Genomic DNA, 8,724 nt, shown 5'->3' on the forward strand with positions numbered 1-8,724 from the left:
GATAGATTTTTTTGAAATTACGTTTTGATGATATTGTGAAAAAATTAAGATAACATAATATTCAATAAATTTGCAATGCACAAATTTCTATCAAAATTGCGGTCAAAAATACTATTCCAATTCAAAATTACTAAGACTTGAATAGCGAGGTCACCGCCGGGGGTCAGAGATCAGGCTCGAGGTTACACTCACATTGATACGCATTGGTCACATGTCCAGAAAATTTTCCCGTGAAAATTTACCTATTAATGTTGACTGACGGTGGTGGGCAAATTTGCCAAATTATATGGCACTGGTTAAATTGCATGATTTGAATGTTCTAGTTGGAGTAGATCCACTTAAAAGAAGTTAAACTCAAAGTTATAAGATTCAAGCTGCCGTTGATAGACACGTCAAGCATGATAACATGATTATTACAACCTGACGGTGTGGTGTTTGTGACTGCTTGTATCAACTGTCATGACTAAGCTTAGGCTTGTTCCAGTGCCAGTGGTTCTGTCTTCTGAGACTGAAGGTATATGAATTCTTGGTAAGTTGCATTTTATCTATGAAGTTTTGACTTTCACTTTAGAAAGCATATCATGGTACATGAATGTAAATTCCACTTTACTATGAGCATATACCTGTACGGTACCGTACATGATATTTTAATGGTAATATAAATAATTTATGTGATATTGATATTTATTGTCATGATTGTTATTATCATGTATCAAATGACTGGTTTGATCAGTTGAGTTACTGGTACCATTCATGCATTAATACGTAATCAATTTTGCTTCAAGACAAGTTAGTTGCACAGGAAATATTCAAGCTGTCCAGTGTTAAATATTAAATTCGGGATTAAATTATTCTTTATCACTTAGGCCCTATCAGTCAATGTGTTTACGTTAGCGTCGGTCGACTCAGCAGGATCCATAAGTTTGGACGTAATGCTAAGTGTAAAAGGCCTGTATAAAAATCTGCAAAAAAAGTGCAATATTGTCACAGAGATCTGCAGGAATATCTAGGTCTATGTCCCAAGTCTATTCTTGCTCTATTGTCTTTTTTCCCAATTGATGTATTTTATTGGGAATTTCGACTTGTATACATGACATGTGAAATGTGGTCATTTATGGGCATTTCCACGGTAACACGTGTTACACTTTAGCGCATCCACGTTTACTTTCCATCCTCTGGTTGTAATATAGTAAAATTTAATAATACAACAATGGTGCGAAAGCCGTAACCAACCAAAACAAAATCATAGCAACCGCATTGACCCTCTTTATTTCTGGCGGCAAAAAAGTTTATTGCTGAACAATAAACTCAATAAACGTTATTTAAACTTAAACACAATTTTGAAAATTTCAGACGTATATCACCAAGATTATCAAAAGCCGCTGCAAGGTCAAGGGAGTGAAAATATCACCAAGTTTATCCAAAGCCGCTGCAAAGTCAAGGGAGTCGCCATGCAGAAATATAGATTTGCAAGATAAGCGTAAGCAATTGTACTTTTTTTTTTTTCCAGTTCACATGAATTTCTAACAAGTTTTCTATTCCCTGTTTCTAACTTTATACTTTAATACAGAGATGTGATTTTCAGAAATTTTCCTGATTTCATGAAATTTTATTAAAAATTTATTGTTTTCAGGAAATTTTGCCCTGCACGATAGAAATTAGAATGAGACAGCTCATTTTTTCAGGAAATTTCAAAGCATATCAGGAAATTTTGACCATGTACTGTATCACATCTCTGTATTTATTTTATTTTACAATTTTACAATAATTAATCCAAGTCATGATAAAAATGATATGTTGATAAAAATGATATTCATAAATTATGACCACATTTGCATGAATTGCCAATATCAGTTGCGTTTGTCTGCAACTCAACCCAATTCATCACATTTTCAAGTTTAATTAAGGAAAAAAAAAAAACTTTATTGAGACACTGCATGATATTAATTATTTTCATATTTTGTTACAATTAATCTGATTATAAATAATAAACTGATAACCATTAATGTGTTACAATTAACATGATTATAACCTTATTTCCATTGATTTGTTACAATTAACATGATTATAACCTTATGACCATTCATTTGTTACAATTAACATGATTCTATTTATAACCATTCATTTGTTTTGAGTCCAAGGGAGCATGATTGTTCACTATTAAATATCACAACCTAACTGCATCAAACTAGCAGTTCTTTGTGCAGCATTTGGATTGAATTTCATTAGTCATTTCTCTTTCCAGAGGAGAATTTTCTATTGCAGGCTGACATTTATATTACCTTTATGTCCCTGATATGCACAAAAATGCATCAATTGGATATTTTGCGCTAAAAGTTGTGACCTGATTAAAAGTTTGTTTTATAAATCATTGTAAAAGACGGGTGATTTTGTGGTATTCAGCTCTCTCTCTCTGTACTTCCTATCATTTTGTAGTTCTACACACTAAAAAGTATATAGATTGATGGATATCGTGCACTAGAGTTTATCACCAGATGTCTGCCGATGCTCCTATTTCACAACAACTTTGCGTGGTAATATCTGTACGCAGCACGCGCGTAGCATAGCAAAACACTGGCATCAGCAGACATCCAGGGATAAAGTCTGAACATATCAAAAGTTGATTGTTGGACAAATTCATTGTTTATGTTGTAGCAATTATTTTGAAGTTGAAGTACTTTTGCTCCTATAGGGCCTAAACCACTTTAGTTTCCTCAGTGGGAATTCACAGGGGTGATTTTCCCACAGAAACATTTAAAAGTAGGCCTACTTTTGCTCCTATAGGGCCTAAACCACTTCAGTTTCCTCAGTGGGAATTCACACTAATATTATTATATTATTTGATTTGTAAATTATAAGATGTTTGTAGCAAAGACAAACCTATAATATTTCAGGTCATTTCATCATGGCAGTTGGCAATGGTAGGCTAATGTCTTGCATGATACAGTTGTGCACACATTGTTTTTTCACTTGTCCATTTCACTGCCAAGATTAAATGAAATGGAGTATAACATGAGTAAAACTAGATTGTTTGTGTCTTTTCAGATCAATGAAATGGCTCTACGAATGAATGCATTGATGAACAGATTATATCGACTACTACTAGCAAGTGTCATTTTGGAAATAATAATTAAGTAATTCAAGATTAAGAACTTGCAGAATGTATGTTACATTAAGGAAAGGGATAATAGATAAGGTGACAGGTGACATCATGCGCACACATCATGGCAATTTCCACTGTTCTTTGCCCAGCATTATGCTTATGCATCATACTTTGATCAAGGTCCATTTCATATCTAGTACAAAAATGTAGGCATACAAGAAAGCCATTTTAAACATCAATATTATTCCAATTGCCCTGGTTGATATACACTGATGTCACCTCATCTATACATTTATGACCATTAATTGTTATTGGGCTGTTAAAATGTAGTAAAGCTAGTCTTAGAGATACTGTCCAATAGTTCTTACAAAACAATGGGACAGCATTGATTTAGTATATTTAGTAAGACCACACTAAGGCATTTAATTTTTCCAACTTGTCAAAGCGATATATGTAGTATACCATTTGATATGTTAAATACAAAATTATACATTGCTAAGGAGCAACTTAAAATGTGTGTTGAACAGCACTTTCACTTTTCAGTAAAGTTATTATGGTTCAACATAATTAAGCCATACTTTAAATAAGATTCTTAAACACTTGAGAACGTTCCTGCAATCTTATTGGTTCTTACCTGTGTGATATGACACGATATCACACGGGTCAGCGTGTGCATTGCGCGATACGCGTACTCGCTATTTGAACCAATCGGAGGCGCATAACAACAACGGACTGATCGATTTTAAGCCCTAGGTAATTCCTTGCAAAATGTAGGATTTAATTTCATTAATATTTGTAATAGGGGGCCTACTTGTAATGATATTTTTATTTGAATTGAAGTGTTTAAGAATGAGAATAAAAGTATTGTTTTTATCCGCTGTCGTGCATCTATCGTCTCATATAACACGGGCGACATCATTATTTTTGGCGTAAAACAACTCGGCTTCGCCTCGTTGTTTTACTTAAAATAATGATGTCGCCCGTGTTATATGAGACGATAGATGCACTCCAGGGGCTAAAAACAATACCCTTATTCTCTAATTCACACCTGTGGCTGAGATCAATCCTGTGGTAAGCAGACTCAAAGCAGATACAAAATAATTAATAAAAAACATGTTGACAATGCATATCGTGTAAGATTGCCAAGTAGAATGATAATGCAAGATTTTTCAATATATGTCAATCAAGTCGCAAAGACTCAATGTAATACACAGTGGCTGCCTGTGCTTGTGGCTCAAAGTGAAGCAGGTGCATATGGTGGGATCATTTTAGACTGAAAATAAGGGTAATGTGCAAGTCTGGGGTGCCCTGCAGTTTCACTCACCCTGAGCCTATAGGAGTTACGCCATTGTAATACGCTCATGTACAAATAACGCATCCATTGACACATATTTTATGCTATATATGGTGTTTTTTGTTTATTTTTTAAAAACGATTTGTTGAAACAAGATATAATTGTTATATTTGAATTTCTTGTGTGATTTCCTTTCATTTGATACCCATATTGACATACTTTCGATGAAATTCAGATTTGACCCCCCGGGGGGGTCCGTGTGAATATTTTGGGGGGTCTCCCGGTCGGTGCTTAAAATACTTGCCATGGACCATCCAAATTGATGGTGCAACTAAAAATAGCATTAAGAATGAAAAAAAAGTACTCTGTGCTCCCTGGTTCACCCTCTTCGTGTGATTCCTTGTGGAATGTTGGAGAGTATCCAGAAAGAAGAAGAAGAAGAAGAAGAAGAAGAAGTGTTATCAGCATAATTGTAAAAAGAAGTCAAATGCGTTGGCTTTTGTAAATGAATGGAATGATGTTTTCTACGCTACGCACTTCTTAAATTTCGTTCATTTACTGTCAATGATTATTTGCTAATCATCCACAAACAATATCCATGTCCATATGTGCCAAAGAATAACTTCCCCCTGGTGCCGAATCAAACTGGGCTCAAAAAGTGGGGTTATCTAAACACTGAAGATGTGGCTTGCGTATATGGAACTGAACCACAAACCATTGACCATATTATGCGATGCACAGTGTCATCGACCCTATATCTTCATGGAAGAAATCGCCATGGTAGGTTGAATCCACAGCCACGATTGGCCATTTGGTTCAGACCTTTGAAGCTCTTTGAGACGAATAATTAGTCGAGGGACATGACTAAGGCTACTCACAATAGCCGGGTAATTGATCTTGGTTGTGCGTGAATAAGCTTGTATACCCCATTGAGCTCAATGGTCATCGACTTTTATACTGCCTAGTAGTGAGTGCAGCTGTACTACACGATGTAGTCCATACAGGACCAACGCAATATAAAATTAGAGTTTTGGTCCGATTTTGAGTTCAAAGCGCACGGCCAATTTTCAAAGCGCATTCTAGCGACCATCATATCTGTTCAACACGTATTTTCAAGTGTATGAGACCACATCTGGTTTCTTGAGAAAAATTCATTTACGGGAGATATTCATCATTTTCTAACCCGGTATCCGAAGATTTTCGTCTGATATCAAAATCGTGCATAGCAATTCACGTGTATCGATCCCGTGTATTCATTTTAGTGTCTCTGCTGCACCAAATAATTATTAGCCAGGCGGTGTCGGTGTGCGATGTCCTGTATTGGAGCAAGAATGCTAAGCTGAGAACCTTGCAGAGAACAACGCTATTACTATAAGAGTTTTATTTTGCTGTGGTTACGAGAAGAAGAATGATTTATGAGACAGAGGTGATATTTATTATATGCACGGATGTTGCAATTAATGATAACAGAATCATGAACTGATTCAACACTTTTATACCCAATTTCATAAAAACCAATAATGTACTAAAGAACGGGTAATATAAAAGTTGCAGTTACTTGTATCGATTTTAATTCACCGTCATGGCAGGTTTTACACGCGTTTGATAACTATTGATCGCTGTAAGTGCAATCTACCAAAAAACGTTGACAACGTAAAGAAATCAGCAAGTTTAAAAAACCCACCTCGGCTCACTTTTTGAAACTTGGTCCCATTTGTAATAGGTATACTGATTTAAACTTAATCATATTTATATAAATTTAAAACATTTCCAGAAGTGTTATGTATCTTTAATGTGCAGATGCGATATTAATTTGTAAGCTTTCTGGAACGACCTCGCGTTTTGGACGTCTCATCTTCCGGTCGGAGGACGTCATTGGGGATGCTGGGCTGGCGGCAGTCCTACTCTCGTTCCGGAGTGTGCGGACTTTGCGGTGGTTGGTCATATGCAGGATTTGGTGAGTGTGTCCCTTCATCACCGTTATTGGCGTTAGCATCCATTCGATGCTTTGGTTTTGATGTGACGCGTGATCTGTCATGGCGGACTTGTTTATGGGGGGACATGACCACTAAGTCATGTGTGTGGCTGGCTGCTGTGGGGAGCTGTGCGCTCAGGAGATGGGGGTGTTGCTGGTTCGTCGTGTTGCTGAGGGAGTCCCCGATCGGGGGGTGGGACGTCTGGAGAGGGAGTGAATTGTTGTACTTGTGAAGCGGTTTACCATTGGTATGTCGTCTAACAGTCCTGATGAACTTATTCAAGGGCTCATATTTAATCGTTTTAAATATCTAATTGTTTTTGATGTAGTACTTATAAATGTGCAATATATGTATTTTATAATGTTTTTCTGGCGAATAAAATGAAATGAAATGAAATGAATGAAATGAAAGGTTATTATCTTGTTCTTGCATAATAATCATGATTAATGATTGAATTAATAAGCAAATAACAAGTAGGCTTGTAATCTTGTTGGAAACGCTGTGTTCTGTTGAAATAAAATAAAAATACTGATTTGCTGTTGGTGTTAAAAATGGGACCAAGTTTCAAAAAAGTGAGCCGAGGTGGGTTTTTAAACTTGCTGATTTCTTTACGTTGTCAACGTTTTTTGGTAGATTTCTTTTCGTTTTATGAATGTAGCCAAGCAGCTCCAAGCTTGGAAAGTCATCAGGTTAGGAAGTGCTCCATAAAACGAATAAAACGAAAAATAGATGTTTGAAGTTTCAATTCTTGATTCATGACAATAAATAATTAAACGAAACTTTATAGTTGTTTATTTTAAAACTTGCTTGTCATGCGTGACTGTAATGTTAAGAGGCGTACACAATGATCAATATACGTTTTAATATATTTTTATTCAAGGCAACGTAAATATGTAAAGAAAATGTAAATATGAACAACACACACCCAATGTTGACAATGCCACAGAGACACAGAGAGTTAGTCCGATTTAGGCCTACTTCAGGTCGGAACTGGTAAATGCGCATTATATTTAAGCCTATATATAGAAGCGTCTAAATGCCCCAGTAGGCAATATAATCGTGTTTTAATGTTTGTGGTTCTTTGTAGCCCTGCGAGGCAACCTAGTTGGATATTCCTATTAAGCGGCGGTTGTCGGCGATCTTTCGTGGTTTGTGGTTTTCATCAAGCCCTGCCCTCTATCGGGAGCTAATTTATAGTTTAAGCTTGTTGGATATCCATATTTCGTGGTTTCTGGTTCTTTGTAGCTATGTGGGGCAATCTATAGTTGCATATCCAAATTTCGCGGTGTCTGGTTCTTTATAGCCCTGCGGGCAATCTAGTTGGATATCAATATTGAGCTGCAGTTGTTGTTGATCTTTCGTGGTTTGTGGTCTTAATTTGTTGGATATCCATATTTCGCGGTTTGTGGTTGCTAATAATCGATAGGCCTGCGGGCAATCTAATTGGATATCCAAATTTCGTGGTTTGTGGTTCTTTGTAGCCTGCGAGGCAATCTAGTTGGATAACCCTATTAAGCGGCGGTTATCGGCGATCTTTCGTGGTTTGTGGTTTTAAGTTTCCTCATCAAGCCCTGCCCTCTATCGGGAGCTAATTTATAGTTTAAGCTTGTTGGATATCCATATTTCGTGGCTTGTGGTTCTTTGAAGCCCTGTGGGGCAATAGATGCATATCAAAATTCCGCGGTTTGTGGTTCTTTATAGCCCTGCGGGTAATCTAGTTGGATATCAATATTGAGCGGCAGTTGTTGGCGATCTTTCGCGGTTTGTGGTTTTAATTTTTTGGATATTCATATTTCGCGGTTTGTGGTTCTTTATAATCGATAGGCCTGCGGGAAATCTGGTTGGATATCCAAATTTCGCGGTATGTGGTTCTTTGCAGCCCTGCGGGGCAATCTTGTTGGATATCCCTATTAAGCGGCGGTTGTCGGCGATCTTTCGCGGTTCGTGATTTTAATTCCCCGTATCAAGCCCTGCCCTCTATCGGGAGCTAATTTATAGTTTAAGCTTGTTGGATATTAATATTTCGTGGTGTGTGATTCTTTATAGCCCTGCGGGTGCAATCTAGTATATATCCAAATTTCGCGGTTTGTGGTTCTTTATATCCTCTGGGAAATCTAGTTGGATAACAATATTCGGCGGCAGTTGTTGGCGATCTTTCGCGGTTTGTGATTTTAATTTGTGACAATTTATAATATTTATTACAAATATAATTTCAATGTGAGCTGTGAACAGAGCCACTGATAAATGTGTTTTAAATGACGAAAATATCATGATCGTCAGGCATGGTGAAAGCATCTGGATGGTGAAAGTAGGCCCTAGGCCTATATGTGAATAAAAAATCAAACATGTTT

The 8,724-nt window shown here is 36.7% G+C and overlaps 1 long non-coding RNA gene across 1 annotated transcript; it reads left to right on the forward strand.

Moving 5' to 3' along the window:
- Nucleotides 1-261: 261 nt before the first annotated feature.
- LOC140171726 (uncharacterized) lies at nucleotides 262-3,770 on the forward strand. The gene is made up of 3 exons (XR_011861632.1): nucleotides 262-529; nucleotides 1,354-1,480; nucleotides 3,046-3,770. It is a non-coding gene; the product is annotated as an uncharacterized lncRNA (long non-coding RNA).
- The last annotated feature ends 4,954 nt before the right edge of the window (nucleotides 3,771-8,724 follow it).

Source organism: Amphiura filiformis, chromosome 15 (assembly GCF_039555335.1).
Source record: "Amphiura filiformis chromosome 15, Afil_fr2py, whole genome shotgun sequence".
Classification (NCBI taxonomy): domain Eukaryota; kingdom Metazoa; phylum Echinodermata; class Ophiuroidea; order Amphilepidida; family Amphiuridae; genus Amphiura; species Amphiura filiformis.